Source organism: Schistocerca gregaria, unplaced genomic scaffold, assembly GCF_023897955.1.
Source record: "Schistocerca gregaria isolate iqSchGreg1 unplaced genomic scaffold, iqSchGreg1.2 ptg000181l, whole genome shotgun sequence".
NCBI classification, from domain to species: Eukaryota; Metazoa; Arthropoda; class Insecta; order Orthoptera; family Acrididae; genus Schistocerca; species Schistocerca gregaria.
This window is the reverse complement of record NW_026061731.1, coordinates 482,132-507,393: the sequence shown is the minus strand read 5'-3', so window position 1 is coordinate 507,393 and position 25,262 is coordinate 482,132. Positions and strand designations below refer to the sequence as shown.

General features: G+C 42.1%; 2 non-coding genes across 2 annotated transcripts; one reads left to right on the top strand and one right to left on the bottom strand.

Moving 5' to 3' along the window:
• Window positions 1-22,833: 22,833 nt before the first annotated feature.
• Trnat-ugu (transfer RNA threonine (anticodon UGU)) lies at window positions 22,834-22,908 on the bottom strand. The gene has a single exon. It is a non-coding gene; the product is annotated as a tRNA-Thr (tRNA).
• Window positions 22,909-23,144: 236 nt separating this feature from the next.
• Window positions 23,145-23,219, top strand: Trnat-ugu (transfer RNA threonine (anticodon UGU)). Its single transcript has one exon. It is a non-coding gene; the product is annotated as a tRNA-Thr (tRNA).
• The last annotated feature ends 2,043 nt before the right edge of the window (window positions 23,220-25,262 follow it).

The window sequence follows — 25,262 nt, the reverse complement described above, 5'->3', positions numbered from 1 at the left end:
CGAGAAACGAATATGGATATTGGCTTCCATTGCAGCATCTGGACGTCCCCGGGACCATCGATCATTATTACGAGTGTCGTTGACTCCATTCCGTGTAAAAGTAGTCTCATCAGTCGATAGTATTAATGGGAACAAATGATAATTGTCATTTAACCGGTGATACATTCCAAGTCGTGTGGCATTGTCGCCTCTGTGAAGATTGTGGACACACTGTATGTGAAATGTTTGCAAGTTTCCGCGTGTAATATTCTCCCTACACGTGTTCAGGATAAATTAATACGTGTACCGAGTAGACGTGCTCTAGCAGCAGCATACGCTGTACGAATTCAACAACGTGTCGCTGTTCCTGCATAGGTTGCTGAACTGCGTGTTAGGAAAAATGAGAGTTTGGAAGAATACCAGCCTCTAGCGAAGAATTCGACGTGTCGGGAGGCGCCGACGATATTCTTCGAAAGCAGGGAATTACCATCGCAGAAGCCGTGAACGTATACCACATGTGCATATTCTTAATCAGAATAGATGTGTGACATTTTATCTAGCGCGTACACAAACACAATGAGGAATACTTCTTCCTGATATACTCGGCCCGTCGCACTACTTCACTCACAACACACCAAGGACAGTTGCTCGTTCTATAGGGTAGTTTAATGGTAGAAAGAAAATGTACTGCTCCTCGGTGCTGGTGTGTCTGCTAAATTATACTTACTGCGCTAGCCAACAACAACTGCTAAAGCGACTACTGTTTATCAGTGTGTCAAACCTGGGTGGGATGACACTGATACACAGAGATGACAAGTGTATTAAACAGGGTAGCGGCACCATAGAATTCCGCAACGCCGTGTACTATATCCACTATCTGCAAGTAATTGTGAGGATGGAAAGTTTAACCAAATGCTTATCACTCGCACAATAGCTACCGCCGAAGATGCAACTGGGCCACCACTAGTACAATGGCTCTAAGCACTATGGGACTTAACATCTGTGGTCATGAGTTCTCTAGAACTTAGAAATACTTAAACCTAACTAACCTAAGGACATCACACACATCCATGCCCAAGGCAGGATTCGAACCTGCGACCGTAGCAGTCACGCGGTTCCGGACTGAGCGCCTTAACCTCGAGACCACCGCGGCCGGCACCACTAGTACAAACGGGTTCTGGTTTTATCGGCTAGTGTTAGCTCCCGACTGAAAATTTTAGTTAACGCATCTGATTATCACAAGATTTTACAGGTTCGACCAGCAAGCTAACACCAAAAGTAATTTACTAGTCGATGGAATCAAGCAGAAATTACAAGTTTGATTAGGATGCGCTACTTAAGTCAATTAAACCCAACTCACTGCGATGTGCCACACTTCGCAGCAACGTGATCGGAAACCTCGCTTACGTAACCCAACACTCCAACGCTACTACTTTGGATTTATCTTATCTCTTTCCCAGCATGAAAACTATCCAACGTGGAGTTTAAGCATTCCTTTTAATAGAACCCCACTGAAGCTATCAATCTAGACTGAACTTTCTTAGCTACCAGTTTCAGTTTGTTTAATTTTCGGAAGAGCACGCCAGCGATATAATTTTACGTGTTGACTGAGCGCTGCTAGTCTGAGATTATTAATCCTATACAGTCACTGCACTGCAGCTCTATCCTTGCTTATTTCTTTTTACGAACACACACAATGGATAATGCTATTTACACTCTATCAATGATAATGGTTCATGGTACAACCTTCATAGTTTATTAATTCACCATAACATAACTTTTTCACTTTTTATCACTTTAACAGTCAGCAAAAACCTCTTTCATATACTTTAAGCCAAACTTTACGTAATTATCGTAACAAACTCTCAGTATGACTCATCATTCACTTTAATATACTTTTTCCTGTTTGTATTTTACCGTTTTGATTCACTGCGTAATCTTTAACCATTTTATTTTTTGGATTCAAAGATTATGTTATCGTATTTTCAACTTTTGTTATGTAGGGAAAAGTGATAACACAGAACACCAACTTTTCCTTTATCATGCACAGGGCCTGGGCATCATTTTATTTAGGAATTTTCTTAACTTTCAATGTCTCCGCAAAGTTTCGTCAGGCGTGAGTGCTGGTGGTAAACTACTTTCCCACTAAGTGGAAGCTAGTAAAAATAAGCGTCACCGCCACTTTAAAGTATCATTAATATTCACTCCACTCAAATCAAAGCAAATCTCCCTCCCTCTTCAGGTGTTGACATTCGCGGACACTCTATATCAAATTTAAACACTCAGCACTCACGACTGCAGAGAGAGAATTCTCGTGCTCTACTCAGTTAATAGGTCTCTGTTCTGTCAGTTTCATCGGATGGAAAATTACTATTACACCAATTCTAGCGTGTCACAAAGTTCTGACACAGATTGGTTCTCCCGTTTACATTAATTAAACTAGGACTTCCGTTCTCTCAACAATTACACGACAATCACAGGCCGCACTTCAATTTGAAAGTTCTTTCGGCCAACGATTATATTACCTTAGGACTTCCCCACAATTACAACCAGTACAGTCGCACACTCACGCCAAAGCTTTAGCAAATCCTTACTACCGAAGCGGCAATGGCACCAGATCCTTTGTGCTTATCCTTATTAAACCAATCACTCACAAAGTCTTCGTGTGAAGGCGGTACCAAACACACACAATCAAGACTGAAAAGCAGCTCCCCTTAGCACGAGATACGGAACGCCTGATTGCGAGTAACTCCAAGGTTAACTCGACCAAATTTTACACTATCACTAATAACATGAAAACGAGAGAAAAACCAGTCTCTTAGCGTGTCTCACAACGATTACTCTTTTGCAGCAAACTCCAAATATCATCGCACATCCCACTACCTTTTGCGAACAATACACCTCGTTCAATAATTACATATAACTTCCCATATAGGCCATAACCCCATCACTGCTTTAACTAATAACTCTATAAGCCCAGATCCGGCATTAAATCACTCGAGCGCCAACTCCAAATAGGCTTACACTTTCCGAGTGTCACGAATGACTGACGTTACCCCGTGACCTCAATGGTGACTTAACTCCTCGATTTCTCAAATAACTCTCTACACGAGATATCAACGGTAACTCCTCTTGAAACAAGGGACAAAACCAAGAACCAGAATTTTTGAACAAACATGTCACGTTAATTGTCTCTTTTTCACAACTTTCATTATTAGATGCTTTCGTTCCTCTTCAATAGCGGCCAGCTGCGCATCAGTCGAAATCTTTGCCGCGCGCCACACTGCTGCTACCATCGCGGTTGTGTGACATCTCTGGCCGCGACAGGCTCCGCTGCATATGCTCTTTCTACAACATAATTTTGAACACATTTTCAGAAACAAATTCAAATAAAATTAACAACCCCTTTTTCTTTTATGTATATATGTATCGAAATTGACACTTTGATGATAGGTTGAGGCGACTTACGTACGCAATGCCACATACGTATACTACTCACATTACTTTTCGATTTTGGGGCATTACAAAAACCCGAGCAGAGGTTGAAAGCAACGTGATACGATGTGTTAGAATAAAACGTCAAAGACGCTGGGTGGGTCAAATACTTCCGTGCATGCCTCTAGCCCAAAAATAAAGAACATTGTGTTGTATCAGGCAAACCATTTTTGAATAGTGCATCTGAAGTTTTTCGTTTCAAATAAGCGTTCCTGCCATACACCTGAATATTGATCATTCTTCCTACGACACGCCAGTACACACTGTAGATGGTGTCATTCCTGCCCTGCTTACCCTGAAGTGTTAATCATTTGCATGCCGAATATGTAGTACACTTCATGACAATCTGAACTTCGTTTCATGCCACCTATAAGGTGCTGTAGTTTTGCAAGGGTGTAGCTTTTGACATGTATATTTTAAATATTTTAACCACATTCACATCGTAAACGATTTGAGAAGGCGTTGATAACCACGATGTTGAGCTCAGAAAACAACGAACAATCTTTGATCTAAACTTTAAGTAGGCTGTTCAGGTTTTTTTATTGGTAACGCCACGTAGCGCTCTGTATGAAAATCACTGGCTTTGCTGTGTGCAGTCTGTGGCTGGTTAGCATTGTTGTTGGCTATTGTAGTGCTGAGCAGCTGGATGTTAACAGCGCGTAGCGTTGTGCAGTTGGGGGTGAGCCGCCAGCAATGGTGGATGTGGGGAGAGAGATGGCGGAATTTTGAGAGCGGAATGGAAAGGAGGAGAGGGACAGGAATGGAGTGGAGGACTGAAAGACAAGGGAAGGAAGTGGTTGACACGGAGGGGGGACAGGACAAGTGCGCAGTGTATGCCGAAAACGTGTAAGCGAGAGAAGCTGCAGGGAAAAGTCTAATACACTGGTGGTAAACGTTAAGGCAGTTTTCCGTTTCAGAAGATTTGTTGACACAGATTTTCTTGAAAATAAGTCAAAACTTTATCTGGATCCCAAATGAAGCGGTTTTTTGCACTTAGTTCTCCGTTGTATATATAATCATTAGCATCTACTAGAGGCCCACTGTGCTGAAAGCACCTCTGAAGTCATTTTGCTCTGCTGCTTCACTATAACACAGTGTTATGTCCTGTTTTTGACTGCTAAAACACTGAAAACGAATTAACATGTGTGGATGGAACTTCACTCGTTATTACAGTTTCAAGCTCATTTTCTCGTTGCCCTCCGGAGATGTTATCATGAAGTCCTTGGCTCGCTGCCAAATACTAGGGATAATCTTGCAGCGCCTTAACGCAAGCGGTACATTAACCTCGTCGTCACGTTGCACAAATTATGCCGTGTAGGGCGCTAACTGCGTGCTTCGTCGAGCGTGCGCCGCAGTCGTAAATGAGAGCAGTACCTGAAATTGAAATTTGATTACGTTTCTTGTAGACTAATTTACACATTCTAATTTGAACTACCGTGCGTGCTCTACTTGCGAGACGATCACATTCGGCTTTAGCATCAGCGGCAATTGACGTGGCGGATTACATTGTACGTCGGCGACTGGGATGTGCAGCTGATTGCTCCGACTGATTGGCGATACATGCGTAAACGTGGGCTGGGTTCTGTATTAATCTGTGGCTTTGTCTGGCCACACACAGCGGCCATTTGAGGTCGCTCCTGTGCAGATGGTCTCCAGAGTACAAGCAATGCATAAGTGAAAGGCGAAATCTCAGTGAGATAGAGGTGTCAATGGAGGACTTCGGCTACCTTGCAAGACAGAGGGGTAACACTGAGGGAATACTGGACCAGCGAAACGAGGACAAGCAACGCTTATAACATTTGTATATTTAGAGAAACCTATTGACACTGTTGACTGGAATACACCCTGTAACGGAACAGCTATATCCAAACACATTAATAATACTCATAAATTATTTAAACTATTCAAAATCGCTTTCGACACAACCGTCGATCGATCAGTCTCGAAACAATATGTGGAAGCTGGCAGTAGAGATATCTATGTAAACTTGCAAAATGTATTTCTTTTTATATGTGGATAAATTTCAAATGACCAAAAGTATAACGTCTGTTTTTTTAACTGTAATGTCTGCTCCAAGAGCTTAGACAATGAGCTGATCGAAAGTAAACTTCATACTGCGGAAATCACGTTGGACGATTGGCTTGGCATGCTCCGTGGCGACGTGAGAGAAGACAGACAGTGGCGAGGCCTTGGACGGTGTAGACGCTTTGTCGATGGTCGAAATGTAAAACTGTCGTGGTGTTAAAAACTGCAACGAATCTTCGTCAAAGGGGTGTGGCTTTTCACGTACATGCTATTACGTCGTCTATCAAATCACCCAGATGCAAGAATTTACGGACTTTTGACTCTGTGAACACTTCTGAGCCGCAGCTGCCGCTAGAACAATTGTTCTGGAAAGTGTCGTGAAGCTTTGCGTGTATTAATTTATCAGACATGTGAAAAAGCTGTGTGAGGTCATTGTACACGACACAAACCACGACAAAGGAATACTTTCATTTTGTTCAGTTCAGTAATTTTGTAAACAGAGTACCAGTTACAATAGACCAAAGGGAAATACCAATTAATTTTCACATTGTAGTTTATTAGTAACAGTTAGTAGACTTTTGTTTAATCAATACATTAATGGTCCATCGTAAAACCTTTGGCACTTATTACAAATAATGCCCTAAAAATAAAAATTACGGTCTTTGGAGCCATAATAATGTTTCCTGAATTTAGTACTTTAGAACACAATTCTAGCAATACGGATCACGAAAATTGGATAGATTTAAGCTTGTGCACTGGTCGCCTTTACTTTTCTATTTGCTGAAGTAAAGTTTGCTAACTGGAAGTTCACATTCCAGTTAATACTTTTCCATAATTCATTACATAATACAGTTTTAAGGTTGCTGCTCCAACATGGGATTAGAATCAATATGGGTTGCTTCCATCTTACAGTTTTGAGTATGAAGCACAGTTAATATATTTTTTACATTCATAGTAAATTTCAAAATTAAATTAGCTCCTTCAGAAGTTCGCGACCTTGAGAACCTAGACATAATATTTCTTTCAGAGGGTTTGATAAGGTAAAACACAATCATCTCTTCTATATGTCTGCAATATACGCCATTCAGTTGATATATTCACAGTATCAAAACGATTCTGAAGGTTGGCAGTGCTATGGTTTTGGCAGTCTTTTTATAATAGTGGGTAAATTTTACGTTCGAGTACCTGCATTCATCAATTCCTTCGACACTGATAGTCGATCACCTGAACTCGTAAAAAAAATCTAATTATTTCCCATCCGATTCAGTTTATGAAGAAAGGTGATAATAATATCGTAATTTGTCCAAATAAATACAATGCAAATATTCTAGTTACTGATAGGGCGAATTGTATGTGCAAACCAGTAACTTTTGCACGAGCTAAAAATTACAATCTCTGCTATAGCCAAAGTCGTACACCATGACCCTGCAGACGGCAACTCCAATGTCTGATTTCGGTTGCGCTGGCCTATGAAATGGAACGACAGCTTTTGTAAGTCATTATCAAATTTTAACCATGCTTGGTGAATTAAAACAATACCAACAAATGCAACAAATAATTGTAATACCAACTGGTTACAAAAATGTGTAAAATGCATGTTTGATCATCAGCAACTTTTATTTTAAACCAAAATATTGACCGGTTTCAGTCAAGGACCATCTTCAGAGAAAAGGGTTAAATGGTTTGAGCTACAACATTACCACAACATTACGTTTGTCACTATAAAATAATGTGTTGAGCATGTCACGAAAATCAATGTACAAAACAGGATTTTTAGAAGCAAACATACTAATAACAAGTGTACACACTGCAGTACTGATCTGCTCTTCAGTACTGCTCTGTGTACACTTGGTATTAGTATGTTCGCTTCTAAAAGTCGTGTGTTGTATATTGATATTCATGACATGCTCCAGGCATTACTTAAGTAATGACACATATAATGCTGCGGCTTAAACTATTTTAATCCTTATTCGTGAATATGTTCCATGAATAAAATCGGTCGATATTTGGGTTTAAAATAAAAGCAGCCCATAGTCAAATATATATTTTATTCATTGCTTGATAGCTGTTGACAGTCACCCTCCAAAAATGATTACAGAAATATCAGTTTTATAATAACTGCCAAGAAAGGAACTGGAAGAGACTTTACATAGTCTGTTGCCACTTAAAAGCACAAATTGTACTTACATAAAACTGTGAGACTTTGGTGACAACCCTTTGAAATTGTGACGGTAGTAGGGATAAAATACAGGGAGTGAAATAATACCCGCAACATTCACAGAAACCAGAATGCAGTTGAAAGGACATAATAGGGAAGTATGAGTTGAGAAAGGAGTCAAACAAGGTTTTCAGAAATCCCCGAGGGTACTGAAATTGTCAGTTGATCGTGTTGTCAATGCCAAGGTTTGCTGATTACACTATAATTGCTTCAGAAACGACAAAGAACTTCGAATAGCAATTGAATGAAAAGCATAGTGTTTTCAAATGAGATAAGGGGGGCATCAACAAAAATAAAATAAGGATAACGATATTTAGTCAAATTAAATCAGTCATTCTAGAGAGAATTAGATTACGAAATAAAACATTAAAATTGGTAGATGAGTTTTGCTATTTCAGTAGCAAAATAAGTGATGGTCGCTAAACTAGAATGGTCTTTGTTTGGGGTGTAGCCTTGTATGGAAATGAAATGTGGTTGCTAAATAATTTAGAAAAGGAGAAAATAGAATCGTTTGAAACCTGGTGCTAGAGGAAAATGCTAATGATTAGACTAATGTGGTGGTGCTGAACTGAATTGTGGAAAAATAAATTTATGAGACACATTCACAAGAAGAAGGGTTCAGTTGATAGGACACATCCTGAGGTATCAAGAAGTCATCAGTTTAGTGTATGTTGTGACTTCAGAGTTAGAGCTTCATGTTGGCTGAAGTTGCAAATTGTGTAACAAATGTTTTACTAGTACTGTCTGTTACCCACAGCTGCACTTTCACGTCAGTAGTTTTGTTATGATGAATGGTGGTGATTAAGGAAGCTGCCATACGTGCAATAGCATCAGCTACCCTCACGTGTCTGCCTGTTCTGGTAAGCATACTTTGTGAAGTGCAACCCACTCTCCCTCCTCACAAGCCCAGCACGTGATTCATAGGTATGTGCATCGTCGCTGCTGATCAGTATGTACAAAGGGGCATGGACAGGAGCATGCTTCTATGCATCCTATTGAATTACCTATACATTATACAATTTGCACATTATGCAACAGATAGTGTGGTAGTAAGGATTAACAGTGTACATTGTATAAGCATTACATTCACTACTTTTGACTATATAATGTAGTACATACTGGCCAATAAAGGCCGTTTCACTTATATGACAAAGATCAAAAGTCAAAGAGTAAATAGCTTTTCTAAAATTCGCGTAATATTCTTCAAATCTAAGTATTTGCACTACACTACTACACACTTCCAAAAAGTTGCCTATATTCTTCCTCGGAGGTTCAAGCTATCTGCATACCAGATTTCATTAAAATCTATTCAGCAGGTTAGTCTTGAAAACGTAACAGAGTTACTTTCGCGTATATAGTATCGGTATTGATAAAAAATTAAATTACAGTGTCTTTCTTCCGTGATACGATTTAGATGAAATCAAGCCTATATGGTGCTGAAGCTATGCCGATGTTAGCAGTGGAAAACAAACGTAAATGCGTCAAATAGTTTTGGAGAAGCTTGTTCAAACAGACAGACACTACAGTTTTACGGTTGGTGGTTTGACCATAGTAGCGGAAAGGTTTCGTAAACACCCTTAGGTGGTGCAGTCGCGTCTCGTCTGTGGAGAGAACGCGTATCCTTCTACTAAACGCTGGTCCATAATTGTAGGTGGCTGCTGTATTTCGCCAACGCTGCGGCCAAATCTTGCGTGGAATATAACGGCAGCTTCCAAACTATATATAACTCGAACTGTTTACTTCACGGCGAGCTAAAATCGTAACAAACAGCGAATGGGATCCAGTTTATAGGATCTTGCATTGTATCACGCTGTTCGCATCATCATACAGGTGAGCAACTGTTGAAACATGTGCTCAGCACGAGAATACTGCGCTACAGCCTAAACAAGAACTTCTATTAAACTCTAAGAGCCTGCGTCATTTTATTCAGGGAAGAGTAAGATATGGACCATTAGCGCACAATTGTCTGTGAGCAATTTTCTAAACATCTTAAGGACTGAAGACGATGCTCTGAAGCAAGTAGCACAGTCAGCTGACTGGAGGACACAACTGGGGAAATCGTATAAAATTACAAAGAAAATCGATTAAAATGCATTACGCTTCGAAATTACATGCATAGAGACAAATTATTTTTGTTGTTACTATGTTTTGTTTTCTCGGTGGTAGAGAAGAAGATAAAATGTTTTGTATTTCACATCTGATTTTTTTTAACAGCTGACTTTCATCCAAAACAAATGTGAATAAATCATTCACAATATTAAACAAAAATTAATGTTCACTTCCTTATAATACGAACGAAATACTTCTTGTTGGGGGAAAACGTATATTCTTTGGCAACTGTTGCAGTCTAGCTATTTAATTTCTTTAATTTAGTCCAATTACGTTCAAACAGTATATGAACATACCACACAGAAAATATTCTACGAGAATAAGTAAAATCAGTCTATGGTGTTTAAGAAATTATAGTCTTGTGAATAAAAAATGTACACCGATGATGCCTCCCGTTTTTTTTATCAGTTCCTTGTTCAATGTAAACAATTGTAATGTGAACCATGTAGCAGAGCTACAGCTCAAATTTAAAATAAAATTCGATCATGCATAAGTATTTGTCAGAATACTTCATGACGGGGAGAGGTCTCCAATTTCTAAATAAACAGAGACTAATGAATTTTAGGCTTAAAAAAAGCACAACGCTATAAACAGAGATGCTGAATGAAACGCGTTTTTGTTTCAGCACGGAAATGCATGAAACGTTTAATAACTATAGAAGCAGAATGTTATTGAAAGATTTTTCATAAAACCAAAAACATTCTGTCCACATATAAAAGTTTTTACTGGCATCAGAGTTAGTATCCAGACACTCACGGACGCAACAGGAACAGAAATTAAGGGCAACAATGCAAAAGAAGAAATACTTAAGTCCGTTTTCACATGTTCCTTTACCAAGGAAAATCCAGGAGTGTTGCCTCTATTTAAGTCTCGTACCGCTGCAACGGTGAGTCAAACGCGAATTAGTCTCAGCGGCATTGAGAGACAGCTGAACTCGCTAAAACTGAACACCGCTTCCTGTCTCGATGGAATACCTATTACATTCTACGCCGAATTTGTGGTTGAGTTAGCACCTGCTTTGGCCATTATTTATTTAATCGTATATCTAGGGCCCCTCGTTGGGTAGACCGTTCGCCGGGTGCCGGTCTTTCAATTTGACGCCACTTCGGCGACCTGCAATCGATGAGGATGATAGGATGATGAGGAGGACATGACAACACCCAGTCCCTGGTCGGAGAACGGTCCCCGACCCAGCCGGGAATCGAAACCGAGCGCAGAGGATTGACAATCCGTCACACTGACCATTCAGCTACCGGCGGCGGACGTTTTGACCATAATATACCGTAAATTCTTGAAAAAATAATCAGTCACCAGTGTTTGGAAAATCTCGGAGCACATCTGTCACAAGAAGGGCAGCTGAAAGGAAAAACTGTCGCAAAACTACCGTCCAGAAACGCTGACATATTTCGTTGCAGATAGAACATATTCGAGGTTCAAATGTAATGGTGTTCCTCCAACAGAGTGACCTCACCCATGTAAAGCAACATACATTATGAAGACACTAATCATTTAAAACCCTACTCGCTCTTTCCTCAGACGACGCGCTGAAAGCAGTGAAAACAAAGCAGTCAGGTAGCTGAAGAATTTCTTGACTTCCGAAAAGTATTTCACTCATTACCAAACATGCGCTTCTAATCGAAAGGGTGATCGTACTGCGTCTCAGGCAATATTTCTGATCGCGTTGACAATTTTTTGGTAGGGAGGGCGAAGATTATTATCTTGGATGGGGAGTCACCTACAGATGTAGAGGTATCTTCATGTGTGCCCCCGATTATATGAATAACAACAGATATTTCCCTAAGAACGCAGCTGTCTATAAGATCCGGCTGAGAAGTTTGGCGAATGGTCTCAGAAAATAAATAATATTTACAATCAAAATACCTTTCTGGTCGTCAGAGTAATCAGAATTATCTACAACACACTTCTCACATCGGTTATAGAGAAGTTCGAAACCGTAACAAACATTTTTTGAGGAATCGCTCGAAGCACCCTGGTCAGCCGTCGTTGCATACCCGCATTATTTCAGGAGATGAGACCTGCTGCTGCCATTACGGCCTGCAGATCTAGCGACAGTGAACATGGTGTTCCTCAAAGCCCCGCCTCCCTCGGGTAGAAATTCACGATGGATCAAACACTTTCTGATTAGAAAAGGCGATCAATATCGTCTTACTCTTGTGCCTGCATTTTTTGGGGGGCAGGGGGGAAGACGATGAAAATTACGCCACTGACTGTCGTCAGGTCTCCATATTGTATTGGTAGCACCGGGTCTCATCTCTAGTAACGATGCGCACATCCAGCAACTACGATACTTCGAGAGATTTCACAAGAAGTGCTTGTGGACAGTTTACAACAGCTTTACAAACGATGTCAGAAGTGTGTTATTGCTCATGACAGTTACTCTGTAGGCCAATAGACGTATTTTATTTGTAACTCTCGTTTTCTTTATTTTGTGAGGTTAATCGCCAAAATTTTCAGATGTACCTTTCATAATGAAGATCTGCCTCCCAAAGCCGCACAAATGTTCTGCCAGATCTTTATGATATATCAAAATGGTAACAATATTGGTACTTTGATAATATGTACATAAATGCAAAATTATCCACATCACAACACGAAAAAGTGCAGTGTACTACGACTTCTATCTCAGTGTATCACAGTTACAATCGGTAAACTCATATAAATATCTGGATGTAACGATCTATAGGGGTATGAAACGTTACAAACGCACAGGATCAGTCGTACGCAAAGCCTGTGACAGAATCTTGTTCACTGGTAGTACGTCGTGGTGATGCAGCAGCCAGTTGCCTTGACGCCAAAGTTCGGGCCGTCGTCGCCGCACGTTTTCACGGAGCCGTCGCAAAACGTCACAGTAACACGCGGAATTCGTTGTCTGGTTGAGTGGGACGAATTCTTAGTGTTCAATTACCTTGGTGTCAAAGAAAGTTATGTTCATGCTCTTCACCTGACTGGCTTTTTTGGGTCTTGCAGAGCCCGGGCACTTCTAGTGGAACTATTGTTGCTTTGTCCCCCAAATACTTGTTGAATCATTGCAAGGGTCTCCGTAGCACTTTTCCCGAGATTCGCACAGAATTATGTACACATGAGCTGTTCTGTTCGCGGATCCATCGTAAAATCGCCACACACCTAACACAGAGTGTATGGAAATCACTGTGGACACGCAACACGTCCTCCCAGATGGATGCTACTCCGCACACTTACTCATCAGATACACAGCTCTCGCCACCTAGCGGTGCAAAGATCTACTACTCCTAGTCTCCAAATGGCAGCCCCGGTACTGAAAATTTTGGATTCCACCTCGAACACTAGGAAACGCAATCGGTCAACAAAGGCGACTGCTTACAAAAAAATCTTGTGACCCATCCTACAAGTTGCTCCAATGTGTAGGACCCATACCCGATAGGAGTAACAGTGTACATTGAATGTATGGGCACCCAAAATGGTTTCAGAAGTGTTTGATACAAGAGACAGCGTCACTGAAATTTCAGAAGGAATTGATTTGGCAAAAGCTTCAATGAATACGCGAACTATACCCTGAAAACCTGCTTAATAAGTTTCAAGAACCTCTTCAAGCGATTACGTTAGTGATATACTACAGCCCCCTACGTATGGCATCCGAAGGGACCGTGACGACAAGATTGGACTAAACAGAGCACGAACAAAGGCGATTAACCAATCATTATTCCCTCTGTCCATCCGTGAATGGAGTGAAAAAAAGCCCCAGGAACTGGTACAAAGGGAAGTACTATCTGCCATGCACTTCACAGCGGTTAGCAAAGTACGGATGAACTCTGATCAGCCATATCATCATGACCACCGACGTACTATCGACATAAACCAGTCCAAGCGATAGCCGCGTTACTTGGTGAGGAATGATAACTGCCAGTCAGACATACGCACGGTGAATGGAGTATCAATCCGAGTGTAGAATGGGAAAAGAGTGCGATCTTTCTGAGTCTGATCGAGGGCAGATGGTGATGGCCCGGACGCTCGGCACGAGCATTTCTGAAACTGCACGACTTGTCGGATATTCGAGGAGCGCTGTGGTGAGAGTCTTCAACACGTGGTGAAGGCCGGGCGTCGTGGGATCGGACTGCCGCCTGCTGGCTGCGTTGCGCGACTGGTCAAACCCGTCCTTTCACAGCGACGAACCGAGCAAGCGGTGATGTCAGGCGAATCTTGGTGACTTCTTTAGACGCCTGATCACCCTCGTCCACTGGTGGACGTACGACTACGAAACTGAGACAAATGAACAAACCAGCTAGCAGAAAAATGTAATTCGCCAATGTCGAAAAAGATGAGATGCTGTTTCTTGGAGACTGTCATCGTATGGTGCTAACAGATTACGCTCGTAAGGGGCACACTGTCAAAGGATCATACCACCAAAATGTCCTGACGAAGTTAATGGGGTTTGTTGACTGTTAGAAAATTGCAGTTGCTTATTACGGGGAAACACATCTTCTTTGAATACTATTACTTTTTCAATAACTTCAACACCAATTAAAATAAAAAGATTGCACGTTATGCGAAAAATTTCAATCATACAAGGGAAGGCTACGATTACATATTTAAGATACTGGGTAATTCGTAAGAAAATTAACAGTACAGGTCTATGTTAAGTGTAAACACACCGTTAAGCTACCGCTAATTCTAGCATAGTGTAACGGTTTCTCCCCTCCCTCCCTCCCCCTCCCCTGTGTGTGTGTGTGTGTGTGTGTGTGTGTGTGTGTGTGTGTGTGTGTGCTTTCGAACGTTGTGTCATATGGTTTCTGCTACACGTTCGTTATCGACCCTCTGCCCGCTGAGGGAACGTAATCACGATTCTTCATGGCACAAAAATTTTACGTATCAAGAAAATCAACGATTTTTAGTTCTTCTAAGAATTCGTTTTAGATGAGATTCTCAATGAAGACTACTAGTTAGCACACCCTAATAAGAAAACGCCGAAAAAATGTACATGCAGACGTATACAAGCATTAACTTTGACATTGTCTCAGCTAAGTACTTTTTCTTAAACGGATCTTAAAAATGTAACTAACTCTGTTTGGGTGCTGATTCCGTAAACAAAAGCTGGTATCGGCGCTCAAGCACAATCTCCGATAAGTTCCTCAACAGCTGAAATCAATTCTACTGCCTGAAGTTATATATTTGTTTCCTTAAAACAGATACTTAACTTATTTTCTCCTTAGACCATTAAGAAAATAGCAAATAAAGTAGCTGCTGGAAGGAACGACTTCGTCCATATTCAAGATTTTTAAACTACGGAAATAGCAGCACACGTCCTTCACGATGAAGAAAATAAGTTATATTGTTGCACTCCGTTTAGTTACTTGAGAAAGGCAGTTATTCTCTGGAGTGAAACCAGAGAATGGATGTGTCCGAGGAAATGGCGAGTGTGATCAGCAGGACAGCAGTTCATGCTCCGCATTGCGCTCCCATACTAGCCACAACGTTGGTAAGGATTTTTTGGGTAGTGCGCTCAATGCTTCCACCAGCACGGCCGACACTTGTCCGTTGCGTGTGGACGTGCCGCACCACGTCTCTCCCGTGGATCCTACACGTGCTCCAAGGAGTTTAGGTAGTCGACGGAAATCACTGGCCAGACAATTCGCCGAATAGCCCATCGCTCCAAGAGCTCTTTCATCTGCGTTGTTCATGCCGTCGCGCATTGTCATCCATAAAAATTAAGACAAGGCTGAATGCACCTTGAAAATACGCACACGGTGAAGCAGTAAGAATAGCGTTGACCTGTGAGTGTACCGCGTTTAAAGATTTGGAGGCCAGTAAGTCCATGCACAGATGCCTTAACGCACCGCAACACCTCGATCACCGAAACGATGAAGTTCGACAATGCTCTGGAAAGCATTACGTTATCTCATCTCTCGCTACAAGAGGGTACTTCAAGCGTTGTTTACCTGTTCACTCTACATAAACCCCATCGAAAACGTGAGTGGAATGCGTTGGGAAGATGTATTCCACAATATTCACACGCACCATCAACCAACCACCAGTTGTTAACCACGCTGTTAAATGAATGCAACGTCGTACCACAAGAACTTTTTACAAACATTGTGACCAGAATGGCAGCACGCTAAAGAGCATGAATTACTGTCCCTGGTGATCACACACGATGTTAAGAACAATGTCCCACCTTTTGTAATGTACAGAGTGCCATCAAAAACCGCGGGACCTTTAGTGTAATTATTGCCTTTCAATAAAATTGTCATTTTTGTTAATCTCATTTTCCTCTTGTCTTCTGTACTTCCGCTTGTCTTCTGTACTCTACGGCAGAGAGTACTTGTTCCTATGTACGGTCCAAGTTTCATTGAGCTATGCTGTCTGGCAGCGACACGTCGTGCGAAAGTTACTTTCTTCCGTAAGTTTTGAACACAGGCGTATTTCAGCAGATTGTTCCAAATTTATTTAGCAAGAGCAATTAGAAACGCTAACAGTGTTCATAAGTGATTCACACATATAATTCTAGTCTTTGTATTTTTCGTGTTAGACCTGAACAGTTGCTATCATTTACAGAATTCTCTCAGCTCGTGATGACATTAACAATAGATTTAGTGATCAATGACAGTCGTTTACCCTCTAAGTTACTACATTTTCAGACATTTATTTGGTGTGTTTTTGTGTTACTTGCGTTGGACTTCTATTCAAAAGAATATGAAATAAAGAACTGAATACGTGGATTTTGTTGACACTGATGATTATCACTTTTAATTGTTATGTTGTTAACACTTATAATGGTCTCAATAAAAACACTGCGTGTATGTGGCTATTATTTCCTGTGTGATATTTAGTTTGTTTAATAACAGCACTAGACAGTAAATGAAACAACAAGTTCATTGTTACCAGTCACCGCTTTATTTATTTCCACGACGCGTTTCGAAGGTTTAAACCTCCATCATCGGGTGGATTTACATTAGTAACTATTACATTTGTGTGTGTGTTGTGTTACGATTTTTGGAGGAACTTGTGACACTGCCTAGTGGAGAAAACAAGACACTATTTCAGAATATGGTTTAGGATTACTTTTGACAAAAAAAATTAAAAGATATCTAATGGTGAACATTAAATAAGTAAACTACAGTACCTTCAGTGGTCAAAGGTTCATTTTGCTGTCGTAACACATCACATGTATACTGCCACATTTGTAAACTAATATGGCGTCAAATCAGCTGGGTGTAAGGATTGTATAGCAGAAGAGAAGACATAATCGCAAATTGCAAAGAGTATACATCGTAACAACATTATTACAGAATAATTGCTTTAAGCATTTGGCGGTGTTTGTTTTGAGGTGTCAAATATATGTGTGTGTACTTCAGGTGGTATATAAATCCAATTCTGACAAGTTAAAACCGCTAAACATTCATACTCGTTTATATAACCAGGTGAAATGTTAAAATGGCTTAAACTTCATACTTGTTGATAACAATTAGGTGAAATGTTACAGACAAATTACAACGATCATTTTGGCAACAACAGTAAAGTCATACATACATTACACTCTTTGATTGGGATTAATAAACAGATGTGAAGTAAGGGGCTGGAGGCAGAGAGAGAGAGAGGGAGGGAGGGAGAGAGGAAGGGAGGGAGAGAGAGAGAGAGAGAGAGGGAGGGAGGGGGAGAGAGAGAGAGAGGGAGGGAGGGAGGGAGGGAGGGAGGGAGGGAGGGAGGGAGAGAGAGAGAGAGAGAGAGAGAGAGAGAGAGAGAGAGGGAGAGAGAGAGAGCAAACATTTATATGGCAAGGAGTCTTAAGATTGCATGTTGCATATATTAACTGCCTAAAGGTTGGGGTAATACATCGGTTAATGTTATAAAATATGCGGAAAGATATACACTAGTGCCAGTAGTTGATGTACATACAGTTTTAAGCTGACAAGGGGTACAAGCTGTTGGTGTGATGAATTATCTGTGAATGAGGTCAATCTCTTGTACTTTTGGTAGCTGTCAATATTTATGGTAACTATTAGGTGTGTGTGTGTGTGTGTGTGTGTGTGTGTGTGTGTGTGTGTGTGTGTGTGTGTGTGCGCGCGCGCATTTTTAAGAGTGTAGGCAGTTGCTGAAAACGGAGATGATACTATTGTAAATATTGTCATTTTTGTCATTTAAGATGGATTCTGGTTGTTTCATTTGATGTTTGTATATTTGGAGTGTTTCAAGGATGTCTAGTTTTCTGCCTTTTTGTTGGGTGTGTAGGATGCTAATACTTGTGATGTTAACATGGTGTTTTGTTTCATGCAGGTGGGTAACTATTGCTGATGTGTGATATTTTTTGTTTTTTAGTGCTGCCATGTGTTCCTTGAACCTAATATCAAATGATATGCCTGTCTGGCCTATGTAGAAGCAGTCACAGTCCAAACATGCAATTTTGTACAAACCTGTATGATGAAGTGGGCTGTGTGTGCCGATGTTGTGGAGTAACTTCTGTCCAATCTTGTTGTCTGTTGTAAAGGATATGCTTATGCCTTTCCGTTTGAAGACTTTGGCAATCTGGTATGAAATGTTACCCAGAAAGGGGATTGTATGGAAGATGTTATTTTCTTTTTGTTTTTTGTGTTGTGATTCCTTTGCCATTATTGAGTGTTTTAGGGTGTCTACTATGGAGCTGTTATAACCATTTTCAATAGCTGTTTGATTTATTATTTCAATTTCTTGATCGCATTTATCTTCTGAGAGTGGTAGTTGGATAGCTCTATTAATCATGTACCGGAATGCTGCCATTTTGTGTGCTGCGGGGGTGGCAAGAGGAGTCGTGGATTGTGGTATGTGTTGTGGTAGGCTTCCGATAAATTTCAAACTGATGTTTGTTGTTCTTTATTCTAGTGGTAATGTCTAGGAAACTTATACTATCATTTTTTTGGTGTTCAACTGTGAATTTTATGTTTTCATGGGAGTTGTTGAACTGATTCAACTCAGTGATGTCATCTTTAGTGCCTTTGATTAAAATGATGGTATCATCTACATCTACATGACTACTCTGCAATTCACATTTAAGTGCTTGGCAGAGGGTTCATCGAACCACAATCATACTATCTCTCTACTACTCCACTCCCGAACAGCGAGCGGGAAAAACGAACACCTAAACCTTTCTGTTCGAGCTCTGATTTCTCTTATTTTATTTTGATGATCATTCCTACCTATGTAGGTTGGGCTCAACAAAATATTTTCGCATTCGGAAGAGAAAGTTGGTGACTGAAATTTCGTAAAAAGGACTCGCCGCGACGAAAAACGTCTATGCTGTAATGACTTCCATCCCAACTCGTGTATCATATCTGCCACACTCTCTCCCCTATAACGCGATAATACAAAACGAGCTGCCCTTTTTTGCACCCTTTCGATGTCCTCCGTCAATCCCACCTGGTAAGGATCCCACACCGCGCAGCAATATTCTAACAGAGGACGAACGAGTGTAGTGTAAGCTGTCTCTTTAGTGGACTTGTTGCATCTTCTAAGTGTCCTGCCAATGAAACGCAACCTTTGGCTCGCCTTCCCGACAATATTATCTATGTGGTCCTTCCAACTGAAGTTGTTCGTAATTTTAACACCCAGGTACTTAGTTGAATTGACAGCCTTGAGAATTGTACTATTTATCGAGTAATCGAATTCCAACGGATTTCTTTTGGAACTCATGTGGATCATCTCACACTCTTCGTTATTTAGCGTCAACTGCCACCTGACACACCATACAGCAATCTTTTCTAAATCGCTTTGCAACTGATACTGGTCTTCGGATGACCTTACTAGACGGTAAATTACAGCATCATCTGCGAACAATCTAAGAACTGCTCAGATTGTCACCCAGGTCATTTATATAGATCAGGAACAGCACAGGTCCCAGGACGCTTCCCTGGGAAACACCTGATATCACTTCAGTTTTACTCGATGATTTGCCGTCTATTACTACGAACTGCAACCTTCCTGACAGGAAGTCACGAATCCAGTCGCACAACTGAGACGATACCCCATAGCTCCGCAGCTTGATTAGAAGTAGGTTGTGAGGAACGGTGTCAAAAGCTTTCCGGAAATCTGGAAATACGGAATCAATTTGAGATCCCCTGTCGATAGCGGCCATTAATTCGTGCGAATAAAGAGCTATATATCTGTAGTAGTACATGATATTTTTGAGGAGGTGGTGATTGGAATTCAGGATTTTGTCTTCTAGGTTACTTATAAAGATTTCTGCTAGCAATCCGGAAAGATTTGAGCCCATTGCAAGACCATATGTATGTTTGTAGATTTTATTGTTAAATTTAAAATACACGCCTGGAAATGGAAAAAAGAACACATTGACACCGGTGTGTCAGACCCACCATACTTGCTCCGGACACTGCGAGAGGGCTGTACAAACAATGATCACACGCACGGCACAGCGGACCCACCAGGAACCGCGGTGTTGGCCGTCGAATGGCGCTAGCTGCGCAGCATTTGTGCACCGCCGCCGTCAGTGTCATCCAGTTTGCCGTGGCATACGGAGCTCCATCGCAGTCTTTAACACTGGTAGCATGCCGCGACAGCGTGGACGTGAACCGTATGTGCAGTTGACGGACTTTGAGCGAGGGCGTATAGTGGGCATGCGGGAGGCCGGGTGGACGTACCGCCGAATTGCTCAACACGTGGGGCGTGAGGTCTCCACAGTACATCGATGTTGTCGCCAGTGGTCGGCGGAAGGTGCAAGTGTCCGTCGACCTGGGACCGGACCGCAGCAACGCACGGATGCACGCCAAGACCGTAGGATTCTACGCAGTGCAGTAGGGGATCGCACCGCCACTTCCCAGCAAATTAGGGACACTGTTGCTCCTGGGGTATCGGCGAGGACCATTCGCAACCGTCTCCATGAAGCTGGGCTACGGTCCCGCACACCGTTAGGCCCTCTTCCGCTCACGCCCCAACATCGTGCAGCCCGCCTCCAGTGGTGTCGCGACAGGCGTGAATGGAGGGACGAATGGAGACGTGTCGTCTTCAGCGATGAGAGTCGCTTCTGCCTTGGTGCCAATGATGGTCGTATGCGTGTTTGGCGCCGTGCAGGTGAGCGCCACAATCAGGACTGCATACGACCGAGGCACACAGGGCCAACACCCGGCATCATGGTGTGGGGAGCGATCTCCTACACTGGCCGTACACCTCTGGTGATCGTCGAGGGGACACTGAATAGTGCACGGTACATCCAAACCGTCATCGAACCCATCGTTCTACCATTCCTAGACCGGCAAGGGAACTTGCTGTTCCAACAGGACAATGCACGTCCGCATGTATCCCGTGCCACCCAACGTGCTCTAGAAGGTGTAAGTCAACTACCCTGGCCAGCAAGATCTCCGGATCTGTCCCCCATTGAGCATGTTTGGGACTGGATGAAGCGTCGTCTCACGCGGTCTGCACGTCCAGCACGAACGCTGGTCCAACTGAGGCGCCAGGTGGAAATGGCATGGCAAGCCGTTCCACAGGACTACATCCAGCATCTCTACGATCGTCTCCATGGGAGAATAGCAGCCTGCATTGCTGCGAAAGGTGGATATACACTGTACGAGTGCCGACATTGTGCATGTTCTGTTGCCTGTGTCTATGTGCCTGTGGTTCTGTCAGTGTGATCATGTGATGTATCTGACCCCAGGAATGTGTCAATAAAGTTTCCCCTTCCTGGGACAATGAATTCACGGTGTTCTTATTTCAATTTCCAGGAGTGTAGTTGTGTGAAAGTGTGAATTCAAGCAGGTCCATTAGTTCGTTACTGTGAGTTGAAGGGATTTTTTTTGTGTTTATGTAGGTTGGCATTAATTATCTGTAGAGTGGGATCTGTTGGCACAGAGGAATATAGGTTTTGTATGTCAAATTAGGCAAGTGGGACTCCATCAGATACTTGTATGTTTTTGACATATTGTGTAAATTCTGTTGTGTTTTTAAGTGTTCTCTCATCCTTGAATGTGTATGCTTGTTTGAGAATTCTGAAGAGTATTTTATTGAGCTTGAATGTTGGGCTGTTCCTACAGTTCACTATGGGCCTTATGGGGATCCCGTTTTTGTGGATCTTTGGTTGTGATCTAAGGTATAGTGCTTGTGGGCTCATTGTTACAATGTTTCTTGCTTCTTGGATGGTGAGTAGAAAGTTAATGTTGTTTGAAATGTGTTTAATCTCCTTTCGTATTCTGGCTGTTGGATCTTTATGTATTTCAGTTATGTTGCTGGTTTGAAAGAAGTCTAAAGTTTTTTCTATGTATGTTGTTCTGTCTATTACAACAGTTGTGTTGCCCTTGTCAGCTTTTACAATTATTGCATTATTCACGTGTAATTTAGTCTTAATGGTACGTGCAAGGGCTTCTCTTTTCTTGTATGCTGGAAATAAATATAACGGTGACTGGTAACAGTGAACTTGTTGCTTCATTTAATGTCAGTAACAGTCACGGTAAAGCCTAACCTAAAAATGTTCGCATGTAAAGCACTAGACAGGCTCATTTTTAATTAATTTTTTTTCTGAGGGCTTCAGTTTGTTCTCATTTTCTCTTTGCTTTTCCTCTAAAGTTGTTTCATCTTTTCACCATTTGTCTTCACTTTTTTTCTTTAGACCGATTCACTCCTGTTGTTGTACCGATTCACCCTTGCATCTCTCCTAATTTAACAGTTTCTTCCTGATGACATTTTGTCGGTTACAACTCATTATCCATTTCTTTATGCAGAGAGACGCTACCTTACACTATGTATCCGGAGACCGCTTTGTAATGCAGAATTTTCTACGCGATGTCACGAGAAGCGGACCCGCCACTACGAAAGGGGGCAGGCAGTATTTTGCTGTCAATAGAGAAGCAGTATTAGAAGAACGCGTCTGTCACGAGAGCTAAGTGACTATACATGACGATAGTATCTGTTCCCGAAAGAACAGTTATCGTAGATGACCACGCAGCTTTGCTAGAAATGAAATGATAATTAAATGGGCACCCTAGTTGCAAACAGGCGTTGATGTACTTCATTAGGGACATGTTGAAAATGTGTGCCCCGACCGGGACTCGAACCCGGGATCTCCTGCTTACATGGCAGACGCTCTATCCATCTGAGCCACCGAGGGCACAGAGGATAGCGCGACTGCAGGGACTTATCCCTTCCCATTGACCTTCTTGTGCGAATGCACACACTATGCCCGAACTCGTACGGTACTTGGTAGGTTGAACTGACACGAGTAATGAGTATGATGGGCAAACATCTCTTAGGCGCACTACGAATGTAGTGGTGTGGACATGTTGGGAATGTGGGCCTCACGGGGAGCGTGCAAGGGATAAGTCCCTGCAGTCGCGCTGTCCTCTGTGCCCTCGGTGGCTCAGATGGATAGAGCGTCTGCCATGTAAGCAGGAGATCCCGGGTTAGAGTCCCGGTCGGGGCACACATTTTCAACATGTCCCTAATGAAGTACATCAACGCCTGTTTGCAGCTAGGGTGTGCATTTAATTATCATTTCAGACTTAAGTGACTCCGAATATGGACTCGTTACTGGACGTCACCTGACTGACAAATCCACAAGGCACATTTCAATCCTTCTAAATCTGCCCAAGGCGACTGTTGGTGATGAGACTGTGAATGGAAACGCTAAGGAACAACCACAGCTACACTAAAATTAGGCACAGATAGTTTACTGACGGACAGGGGCCGTCGAACACTGTGGATGCTGGTTCTAAGAAATCGGATGAAATCAGCGGAAGGAATCATTCGTGAGTTCCAAGGTATTCCCAGGAAGCCAGCTAATGTAATGACTCTGCGTAGGTAGTTAAAAATAATGGGCTGTAATGGTCGAGCAGTTCCTCACAAGCTACGTACTCAGTGCTAAGCGGCGCTGGTGGCTGTGTAAAGGGCGCCGCCACTGGTCAGCAGTTTGTAGTCATGAATCACGCTGAACCCTGCTGCAATCGGTAGAAGGATCTGTCTCAAGCGAATTCTGAAAAACAGTACTGCCATGACGTGTCGTGCCAATAGTGAAGTACGGAGGTGGAGCTGTTAGGGTGTGGGCTGTTTCCCTTGGTTAGATTGTGATCGCCTTAGTGCGCTTTAAGAAAACTTTGACCGTGGAAGAATATAAAAACATTTTATACTTTTGTGAACTGCGTACAGTAGAGGAACAGTTCGCAGATGATGACAGTTTTGCATCAGCACGACAATACACCCTGTCATAAACCAGAATCTGTGAGGCAATGATTCGTGGGCAACAACTTTCCTGAAATGGAAGAGTCTGCCCAGAATCCCTTCCTGAACCCAATGGAATAGGTTTAGGATAAGTCAGAACGTCGAATTCGCTAACATCAGTACCTTCTCTAGTTGCGACTCTCGAGGAAAATCAGCTGTCATTCTTCTATAGACATTCAGACTCCTCATTGAAATGTCCCCAGCAGGCAACACTGAATGGAAGCGTGGACATACCGCATATTAATGACCACTAATACTTGTCGTAATACTTTTGGTCAGATGATGTATTTCAAGTTTGTCAGTCTATAGTCATTTATCCAGTAGAAACATACAAAAATTACTAGTCTCAATTTTTCTGTTATTTTTCTACATTTTACGGTGTTTCATCAACGTTTTACTATTTCCAGACGTATTTGCTTCTTAACGAACCTAAGGTATCCCTCCTGATTATCCATCGCAATATTTCTAGTTGGTAGTAGGCACTCATTTGGTTTCACTACCTTGCTGTCATGCATTATTTTTGCATTTCTTGATATGAAACTTTATTGTAAATAATATTTGTTATTCCGTGCCATTTCCATTCTGCGATTCCTTTCATTTACAGTATATTTTTAACTGGATTAAGTCTTCCTTAATTAGATGTTTATCGCGTTAGCACAACTGGAAGAATTAGGTGCGTATGTACATGGTAGAGGGTATATATAAGGGCCGGTAGAAAGGTTTCCGTTCGAAAGCCGTACAGTGCAGTATCGGGATGCCTATCAGGAAAAATCTCTTTGAGTACTGAGAAAATCATCCCACCGACGCACCCGATAGCGCTCCTGATCCATGAAGAACTCTGTAACTGCCTGCTACCCATCCTTGTCCGACATGAATCATCAGCCCTTTAAGGTCTTTTTTAAGGGACTGAAGTGGTGACAATCGCTTTGAGAGACATCAGGACTACGGAGCGGGTGGTCGAGAGTCTTCCACTTGTCTTTCTCCGTATGGAGCCGCGCGGGATTAGCCGAGCCGTTTAAGGCGCTGCAGTCATGGACTGTGCGGCTGGTCCCGGTGGAGGTTCGAGTCCTCCCTCGGGCATGGGTGTGTGTGTTTGTCCCTAGGATAATTTAGGTTAAGTAGTGTGTAAGCTTAGGGACTGATGACCGTAGCAGTTAAGTCCCATAAGATTTCACACAAATTTGAACATTTTTTTCTCCGTATGGATGAGGTAGTCTTCCAGATCGACCGGCAGCTTGTTGTGTAACCG